We start from the raw sequence: 9,699 nt of genomic DNA, 5'->3' as shown, positions 1-9,699 counted from the left end.
AAATTTGCTAGAGCATTCTGATCGTCACTTGATGTATTTGAGTTATCGTGTGTCAATGATGGTAAAAATATCCCTTTCATTTTACAACGAGTTTCAGTCTCTTATACAACAGTATGAGAATATTCAAGACCAAAGGCTAGACAAACAAAATAGACAAACATCATTAATGTCACATACCCACCAAAACTACACATAGAAACTAAAAAAGTACTCTACTAAAACCTTCGATGAATGGTTCATGGATACCTGTACTTCCAGCATTCGTGTTTGAAACATTATAATTTGCCATGCTTGAAATAAAGACGATGGACTTATATAATAAAATTAATCATGAAAATATCAACTAGCAAATATCACGGTTTATGACAATTTTTATTCATGTTAGTTATTCTTCTACATGTATAAGATAAGACTTTGAGACAAATCTTTTAACATACATCGATATCCACCAATATTTTAAATAGAAAATACCATCATATTCAATAGAAAACACCAAAGAAATACCAATACTGTGAAATAGGACCAATTATATATTTGGAGTTGGTTAAGAAGAGAAGTAATTTATTAACTTGTACATAAAACTACGTGTAAATATGAAAATATTACATAACATATCGATTACCGACTTTCTAGAATCGCACCAGACGTTTCCTTATCTTTGCGCCTGTTCCATGGTTTCAGTGTTAAGTGGGGTATGGTTTGCTTTCTACTTTAGTTTTTTTCTGTACATGCTGTATTGGCTATTTTATATTTATTGTTGTGCGTGTCCGCTTTCGTAAGACAGGTTTGTCATTTTGTTTTGTCTCTATGTATGTGTTATTTTGGTCATTTCATGATCTTTTCTGTGCTTGTAAATTTCCATTGTATAGCCGGCATCACGGAATCATGCTCTTTTTATAATTTTTGTCCTTATCCTGGTCTCATAGATTTATTCACTGTCCCATATAACGATATAGATTTACATTGGTTATTCAAACATTTGGTCAAACAATTGTTGTGTCGCCGTTTAATGTTGAGCAAACTATACTATACTTACTATCATTTTTGGTAGATGCATGATAATTAGATATAATAAAATTTATTGTGTAATTTAGAATATATTGTAGAAATGGTACCACAAATCCGCAAATACGACTCTATAACAAGTTTTCAGTTAAAAAAGGACTGGTATAAATATTAATGTATATTGCATTATTAACTGCATACAGGCCTTTTTTTATCTGTTCGGAATTTTTATTATATTGTTTTGACAAATGATATTTAAAACAACTCTGATATACCAAATATTGATTTGATCTTTTAACAAAAATCACATTCTAGATTTCATTTATATATATTATTATAATTTAACTTGCTCTCTCTGAAATTGTATCAAATGAAGAACAAAAGCAAAATTAATGAACTGATAAAATCTAGGCAGTAGTTCAAAGGATTAGCAGAAAAAGAAAGTCCGTAAAGCAAATTGCAATACATCTGGGTAAAACAAGGAGGTTACAAAACAACCGCAATGTTCCTGACTTGGTACAGGCATTTGATTATGAAAGATGAGTTGAATCAAATTTTATAGCGCACTAAACCTCCCGATTCCATTACGGTTAATTATTTCCGGTATATTTCAATCCAAATCGGTAGCATCAAAACAGTACAGAAGATATGAGCAATGAATAGTTGAAGAAAAAATAACTAATTACAATAAATATGATGTGAATCCTAGCCACGAGTTTCAACTAGTCTTGAACTTTGTGTGGAAAGTGCGTCAAGCGCAAGATGAATAATAATAATATATAAGTAAATACTACCAATTATTAATGTGTTGATATTATGAACATTTATCATCTAATATTGTTTTGTTAGAAACAGAATATTTTTCAAAAAGATATAGATATTGACAATAAAACATTTTTAGACGTCGTAAGAGAAGTATTTTCTTATAATCTTGTTCCAAAAGCCTGTCCGTTAGTCAACGGTGGTGTCGTAAGATGTCAAAATAATCGTTGCTAACTCTGACAAACCTTAACAACAGAGAAACATAAAAACTGTATGCAGGGAAAGCTTGTATAATACTGCACAAGAAAGGGAAATTTATAATATTAAAATCAAAATCGTCTCATATGTCCTATATTGTTTACGAAATGACTACTGTGGTCAATTTTGAGGTGAAAGTATAAAATGACTCAGAGGATGTTGTGTCAGTAGCCTCTTTAATTTCTAGTTCTGGTGGATAAATAAGCAGAAACCATTCTCCAAATGTAGCTTTTTTTCAATATATCGATATGTTATATTTTCCTAATTCTAATGGTGCAAATAGTCAAAATACACTATCAAAATGATGGGTTTCTTTCTATCATATTTCATCTACTGCCAGTTTCTGTTATATTGATCGTGTCTACTTTACCTGTTGTCTTCCACAAGAGTTTGAGCCAACTCCGATTCAAAGAAATAAAACAACAAGTTAGCTATGAAGCACAAATTGTGCCTAATGGAATGCCGATACTTTGATAAATAATTGTCCATCCAAAGTGTTTGAGGACAAACTCTAGAATACTAATTATTTGTTGCTCGGTGTAGCAATTTTAGATTAAATATGTAGGATCGAAGCTTTCAGCAATAAAATTGTTGCGAATTACCATTCTTGCAGTTCAATAGTTTGTGGATGATTTCTCTGAGACGTGTTTTCAATTTATCGTGCGGCGAGTAAACAGTTTTACAATATTCTCGTTGTCCTTCCTCAATTGCTGAAAAAAAATGGTGAGCTGTATAGACAGCCCCTTTTGTTGAACAAGTATATGATCTTGCTGTGTACCTTTGCTTATATGTTTTTATGTAGTTTTGCAACCCCATACACATAAGTTAATCCTCAGACTTCCCGATTGAAAGAACATTTAATGGGGCCATAAGGGACTTTTGCTTAGCTTGGATTAGTGAGTTAGGTCACTGCTTTATTATTAAAATTAAGGTACTGGTTTATTTGTTGGGTTTTCTTTCCAGAGATTTCCATTTTGAATAATGTTAAAATCATCAGTGATGACATGGCAAAAAGTTGTAAAGAAATGAATATTTTGAAAAATCACAAGTTAATTCTTTTGTTCTTGAAAAGTCGGAAAGAAGACATATAACAAATAATACTCGCCAGTATATAATTTGATGAAAAAATATCTATGCCTACTGTGTCAAGTGCCGATCACGAGGGTTTATAAGTATCAGTCCCTGTAAGAAACTGGCAGTAGATGAAATATGATAGAAAGAAACCCATCATTTTGATAGTGTATTTTGACTATTTGCACCATTAGAATTAGGAAAACATACAATATTGTCCATATCGTACTGGACCATTGAGTTATAATTTCATTGACATGCATTGAAAATGAACATGCAAGAGTAGATAACTCTGTCAAAAACGTCATTCTTTTAACAATCTATTGACAAATTTCTTAGCAAATCCAACGATGCAGAAAACACAAAATGGTCTTTTCAAATAGAGAAAGCATCATTGAGTAATATTTTATTGTGAGGTCTTTGGGGTTTTGACATGCATGATTCTGATTTTTCCCATTTTGCATGTTTCTTACACACACCTACACTTAAGAATATAAAGAGGCAGTGGAAAGAGAATGGTACAAATCACCATTAACCACCATTCCCCGACGATTAAAATCTTTTCAAAATATGGAAATCATCCTTGAGTAAAATTATATTGTCAGATCGGTTGTATTTTCCGTGCATGTTTCTGAATTTTTCCATTTTGCCTACTTTTTATTACTTGATTAATGACTAGGCCTTACAATAACTACAACGGATATGCATTACTCCCTATCAATCTTCATCAATATATCAGACGATAAATACTACGCTGTTATTCTGCTTCAACTTTTTGTTGAATTAACAATACCGATTTTCTAACGCCTTGGCACATTGTGAATTTTAATTTTTATGCAGCAAAACGTAAGCGATATTTTATTATATTTTCCCCACTTAAACTTCTTATTCTATCCCATTTCCCATAACCCAGCACCCTTTTTGTCATGCGCAAATCCCATGTATGTCCCATTCCTGTTAACATTCGTCTAATCTGGACGTGACATTGAGTTTAAAAAAAAAATTAGCATCATTCCAAATGTATAAAAACATTGGTAAACTTTGATATACATAAAATTATATTAATTCAATCGAAAATGCGTGAACAAAGTAAACAGGTGCTCCATGAACACCTGTCGTCCAATATGACATGTTACAAAAATCATTGAAATATTAAAAAGTCCCATTCCTCTGAAACTATGGATCATATTTTCTTAAAACGTGTACAGGTCGTTAAAGTAATGTAACGTTTTTTGTGTATTGTACCGGAATTTACAGTGCGACATGGGAGAAAAATCCTAAAATATGCAGGTCAATGAGTAATCAAGGGAACCAAGGTTTTAGTGGTAATAAAAAGAATGTAAACCCGGGACAAAAACAAGACATGGAAAACAGACATACACAACAAAGAACATAAAGTAACTAAATCATACATACACAGTAACAAAGGCAAATGAGCAACTGGGACTCCACTAAAAACCTGGAATCACGGACCAGGTGTACCGGTAGGGTAAGATTAAAACATGATAGAAAATGCAATATCTTGTGTATTTTGTAGTATTTCTAGCCTGACTGTCTTAAAAGTAGTGCGAAGTATTCATTGAAATAGAGAAAGTTTGTACTTTGATTCTTACACTGGAATCTTCTATTTATATTTTTGTGTCTATTTTTGATTTAAATGTTATTATTTTGATATTATTTCCGATAACCAATTTCTATACAGTTAGTTTACACAATAAATTTTACATAATTTATTATACGATTTTTTATCATTTTCATTGTATACAACATGTTGCAAATTTGACAGTTCTTACATCGTTAGATGGAGCAGTGTAGCGAATAGAGTCGTTCATCTAATTCATATATATAACCAATTATCAATATACTAACATTATGAATATTTGTTCCCTAACATCTATTAAAAAAGGACCGCTATTGAAGTAAGACCGGTTTTTCTTGAGTTTATAATAACAAATCATATGTATTAAATAATATCACTCTATAGTAAAATCACATAATCCACGTAATTGTGGTTAAGTGTGCAATTTAATCAACAAAAAGATGTTTAAAGTATAAATTTTTCGCAAATTGTAAAAATTTAAATACGTGTAGAAAAACAAATTGATGTATTTTAAAAGTTAGTTCCGACTCCTACTAATTGTGGTTCGGAATATCCGGAGCTGATTTTCATAACTTTACTATGCATAGTAGACACAGTTTGCTGAATCACTACCAAAGCGATATGGTAACTAGATATACTTATGTTTGTGGAATGTTTAGACAAAGAAAATTGTAGGCTGCTAGTCCTGTATATAATGGAGAGAGTCAAACAAATTTCACTACAGTCTGAAAATGCCTTCCAAGAATTCAATGCTAACTTATTTGTTTCTCTATCTCACAGTATGTCATGTGGCCTATTCTTTTGAGAAAGATATTGAGATTGCTTGCGGTAAGTTTTGCTACATTTAATAAATTGCGTTATTCTACGGCAAATAATACGAGGATACTCTACCGTTGAACAAACAAAAATAATACTTTGCCCAAAAAAATGAATGATTAGTTAAAAAAAAACATTGCTGTCTAATTACAGTTATGTCGGGAAATATCATTGATAAAGGAGTTTAATAATGGTGTTCTGGTACTTTTTATTTTATTAAGTAGAGTTCTCAGCATTATAAGGTCTGAAATTTAAAACGGCAAATATATCTGCCAAAATTATCCGAGGAACTTAATGGGTTAGATATTTGTTTATAACTATTTTCATAAAATATCTTTTTTTAATTACCAAAAATTTGATCTTGCATTTTGAAAGACAATTTCATTTTGTTTTCTTCTGATATAGTAGTTTAAGATCCTTTTATGTTTATTTAGAGTATTTCGAATGCATTAGTACTTCCTGTCAACTTCTATTCTATTAAAGGGGTAACAGCTTACCGTTTACCCAGTATTCGGTCATTCATTTTACACTTAATCTCTTAAACTCTTAATCTCCACGTTTCGTGTTTTCTGCTCATCAATTGTTTCATAAACATGTTGAATATCAAAGTAGCATTTTGTGTAAGAATGAGGCAATTGGTGGCACATAAATTTCCTTAATTTAATTTTTTTTGCCTCAAATATATCAAATAAGCAAGAAGTAACTGAAACGCTATTAAAATTTACCCTGAAGTATCTTGGCCGTATATAGTTTTCACTGCTTATATAGGGAAAAGGTAATTTTCCGTATTGTATTTCAACAAAATTTAACTTATCAATGTCTTAAAAAAGGCAAATTTTACAAACATTTTGTATTGATATTTCTGGAGGCTATGAAGCATACATACTCAGCAATGCAAAAATATGTGTCTTTATGTGCCACATTTTGTACATATTTTACCTGATTTTTAGATAGCGAAGTTTTTAATTACCTGTAGCTGACTGACTTTCCATCACTTATATTTTTTTTTATATCATACCAAACAAAGGTAAGGCACTGAGCACACGAAGCAAGAAACAAAGAGAATCATCAGAATTGAATGCAAGGGTATCTGAAAATACATCAAAATACACAATAATTTAAAAAAATGGAGTACTTGCTACCATTCAATCAACGTAATTAAAAATGTTTATTAACAGGGAGTTCGTATCGACCTCAAACAACATAGGACACATATATTAAAAAGAATAAAAGAAAGAAATGTGAGACGATATAAGGAAAATGTCCTAACAGTTCAATAAAAGTCTCTTTAACTGATAATTATTGTATATAGGATTTAAATCTTAGCTTGAACATTTTAAAATCTAATGAGGTGTTAAAACGACTGCGTTTTATGCATTTATTGTGTATTATGTGGAATTGCATTTAAGGTCAAAAAGATAAATATGAGATTTTGATAATTCAATTCCGTCTTTCAATTCTTAATAACAAAGAAACAGAACAAATCGGATAGAATTCCAATATTATACTTTTAGTGAAACAAGTATTTATAGGTAATTTCTATTAAAATAAACCAAAGAAAAAATGTGGAACAATATTTCTTTGAATCTGCAAGGAAAATAAATAGTGAGGTATGGAAAAGAACCGATGGGTTCCAAAATTAACTACCTTGACCGGTAGAATGTAAACCAGTACAAATGAAATACTGCTTGTCGGGCGATTTTGCAAAGTACTAATTTTGACGCATTTTAGGGGTCTGTTTCAAAAACGCCTAAAACAATTTATTTACTCTGAAATTCAGTACTAAATGCACAAATTAGCTTCCGCGAGAATTAGAAACGCAAACATTGTTCAAATGCATTTTTGTTTCAAATATCAAGATTTTACACACCAAAAAAAAAAAAACCGCCATACCGCAACCGTTTACAGTATTTATAACCATGTTAACATAATAGTGGAGTGAGACTATTTCTCAATTGTGGATATTTTCCAAACCAGACACTTATAGATGTTATGAACAGTTCGTAAAAATATGAAAAATTTGTCAGTGAAACATTGGATACTCAATCCTTAGATTGTAAATAAAACAATTTAAACAATTAAAAAAAAAACAAAATTAAAAACTCTTCCACTGGTAACCACATGCTTTTCAATGATGAACAGAACCCATATCATAAAGCAAGCTGCAAAATACCCCAAAATAAATGAAGTGAAACTTTCATAATTTACGAAAATCGCAATGTATTTGTTCTTGAAATGACTCTAACATGTAAGTACACTTGATATTTCCATTTATAGATGATCGCCTGATTAAGTTAACGAACCTTCAGGAGAGAATCAAACAATCACAAAGAAGATCAGGAGCAATAAAAAGAAGAAACCAACGTATAGACGTAAGTGTATAATAAAAAAATATATATAAAAAGTTATTATCTTTAGAAACATTTAAATAATTAAGTTCAAGTCCTTTTTTATTATTTGTCATTCGTAACTGGCTATATAAACACATACACGGATAGGCTAATTGAATTGCTTTATTTTCCAGGGCACAAAGTACATGATTTTGTCACTTTTCAACAGTTATATATAAATCTATGGGTCTTTAACATGGGCTGTTTAAGAAGAAAATGGGGTTGGTCAGTTTTCTTCTTATGAGATAGGATGTTTCTTAAAGTAAAATTTTAAAGTAAATATCATAAGTCACTGTACGTGATTTCTAGATTAGTAAGTCTTCGTAAAGGCATTTTTACAACATAAATATGGATTATGTAGGGACTTTTTCCATTATGGAAAAAGATTTTCTACAATAAATGTCTGGAAATTTACCATACAGAATTTTGCGCCAAACGCACTATTTTTATGCATTGACAAACACTTACATTGACTTGGAAGCACATCTGTATAAATCTGTATGATTTTGCAAGATAATAAAAATAATGCTCCACGAAAAAGGTATGATTAAGAAATAATTCGTGGAGGGGGTAGATTTGTGCTCATTTTAACAAGGGTACGGCATTTATATTCAATTATTTAACACCGAGCGATAGCGAGCTCTTAAATGAGAATATAAATGCCAAATTTATGTTACAATAAGAACAAATCTACCCCTGGAAGGAATTCTTTCTTTTCTAATATGACAAAGACGGTAATGTTTGTGATAAAATCTCCCTAGGCGTTGCCAAGATAATGGCTGTTCCGTTTAAATTCCCCCGTATGGAAGTTGGATTAAATTTGTATATCTATGCCATCGTATGTGTTAAATGTGTGTATTTATATAATTAATTTCAATCAGATAGTCTCCTCCCAGCTGTTAATTCATCGCGTAAACGTTTATAAATGGGTGCTGTGTCTCGAAGCGACAGCGAATAAAAGAGACAGTGCAAAGGTACTAAAGGTGGGGTTGTACCGACATATACTGTTTGACGATATGAAGACGTTATATAAGAATCTACAATATACTTGTTTAAGCAGATCGCCAAGACTAATACTGAAAAATTGATCAAAATCAACAAAACTCACAGAACATAGTTTTCCGTGATGCATAATACAATATGCTATTCAAGATGGCCGACTTTTAACGGGAAAAAATATAGAAGCCAAAATGCGCACACACTTTGGTATGATAATTCTTTTGGGCGTAAAAATCTACATCCCTACCCGAGTAAGGAATGCTGTCATTACCTCGTGAGAAATATATAAGATTTACTTCTTTCATTAATCAAGTAATTGTTATTGATTGTAGTGTCTTGTCGCAGAAATCGAAAGATTAAATGAAAGGTGTTCGTAAAAGATATATTGAATGATTACCTGAAGTGATTAGCAGATTACCATACAACGTTAAATTGGTGTTGCCTGACGTCCACAACAGTTAAAACAAATGTTTATTTTTCTATTCATTTACTTATACAATTTTTTATATTTATAATTTACATTTATGTACGTTTTTTTTTATTTTTTTAAAAATAAATGTCTTAAAATAAATAAATATCATATTTAACTTTGTTGTCAACAAAATCATTATGAAGAATATTTTATAATTTTCTACACTTGAGGAAAAAACGTAGAATGACAACAAAATGATATAGTGATTTTGCTCCAAATGGATGTCTGTCTATCCGTCAGTATTTTTAGCACCGTTTAAACGAATGGCAAAGGAAGCATACACACAAAAATATCTTTTACAGTTTCAAAAATTCAAATATCGTTAG

General features: G+C 30.8%; 1 long non-coding RNA gene across 1 annotated transcript; it reads left to right on the top strand.

The window, feature by feature from the left end:
• Nucleotides 1-5,484: 5,484 nt before the first annotated feature.
• Nucleotides 5,485-9,467, top strand: LOC148602849 (uncharacterized). Its single transcript, XR_015916905.1, has 3 exons — nucleotides 5,485-5,524; nucleotides 7,790-7,884; nucleotides 9,234-9,467. It is a non-coding gene; the product is annotated as an uncharacterized LOC148602849 (long non-coding RNA).
• Nucleotides 9,468-9,699: the final 232 nt, after the last annotated feature.

The sequence above is a fragment of the Perna viridis genome, chromosome 11 (genome assembly GCF_037379345.1).
Source record: "Perna viridis isolate PV_CMFRI_1.1 ecotype Kerala chromosome 11, ASM3737934v1, whole genome shotgun sequence".
In the NCBI taxonomy this organism is placed as follows: domain Eukaryota; kingdom Metazoa; phylum Mollusca; class Bivalvia; order Mytilida; family Mytilidae; genus Perna; species Perna viridis.
This window is presented reverse-complemented; position numbering and strand designations above follow the sequence as displayed.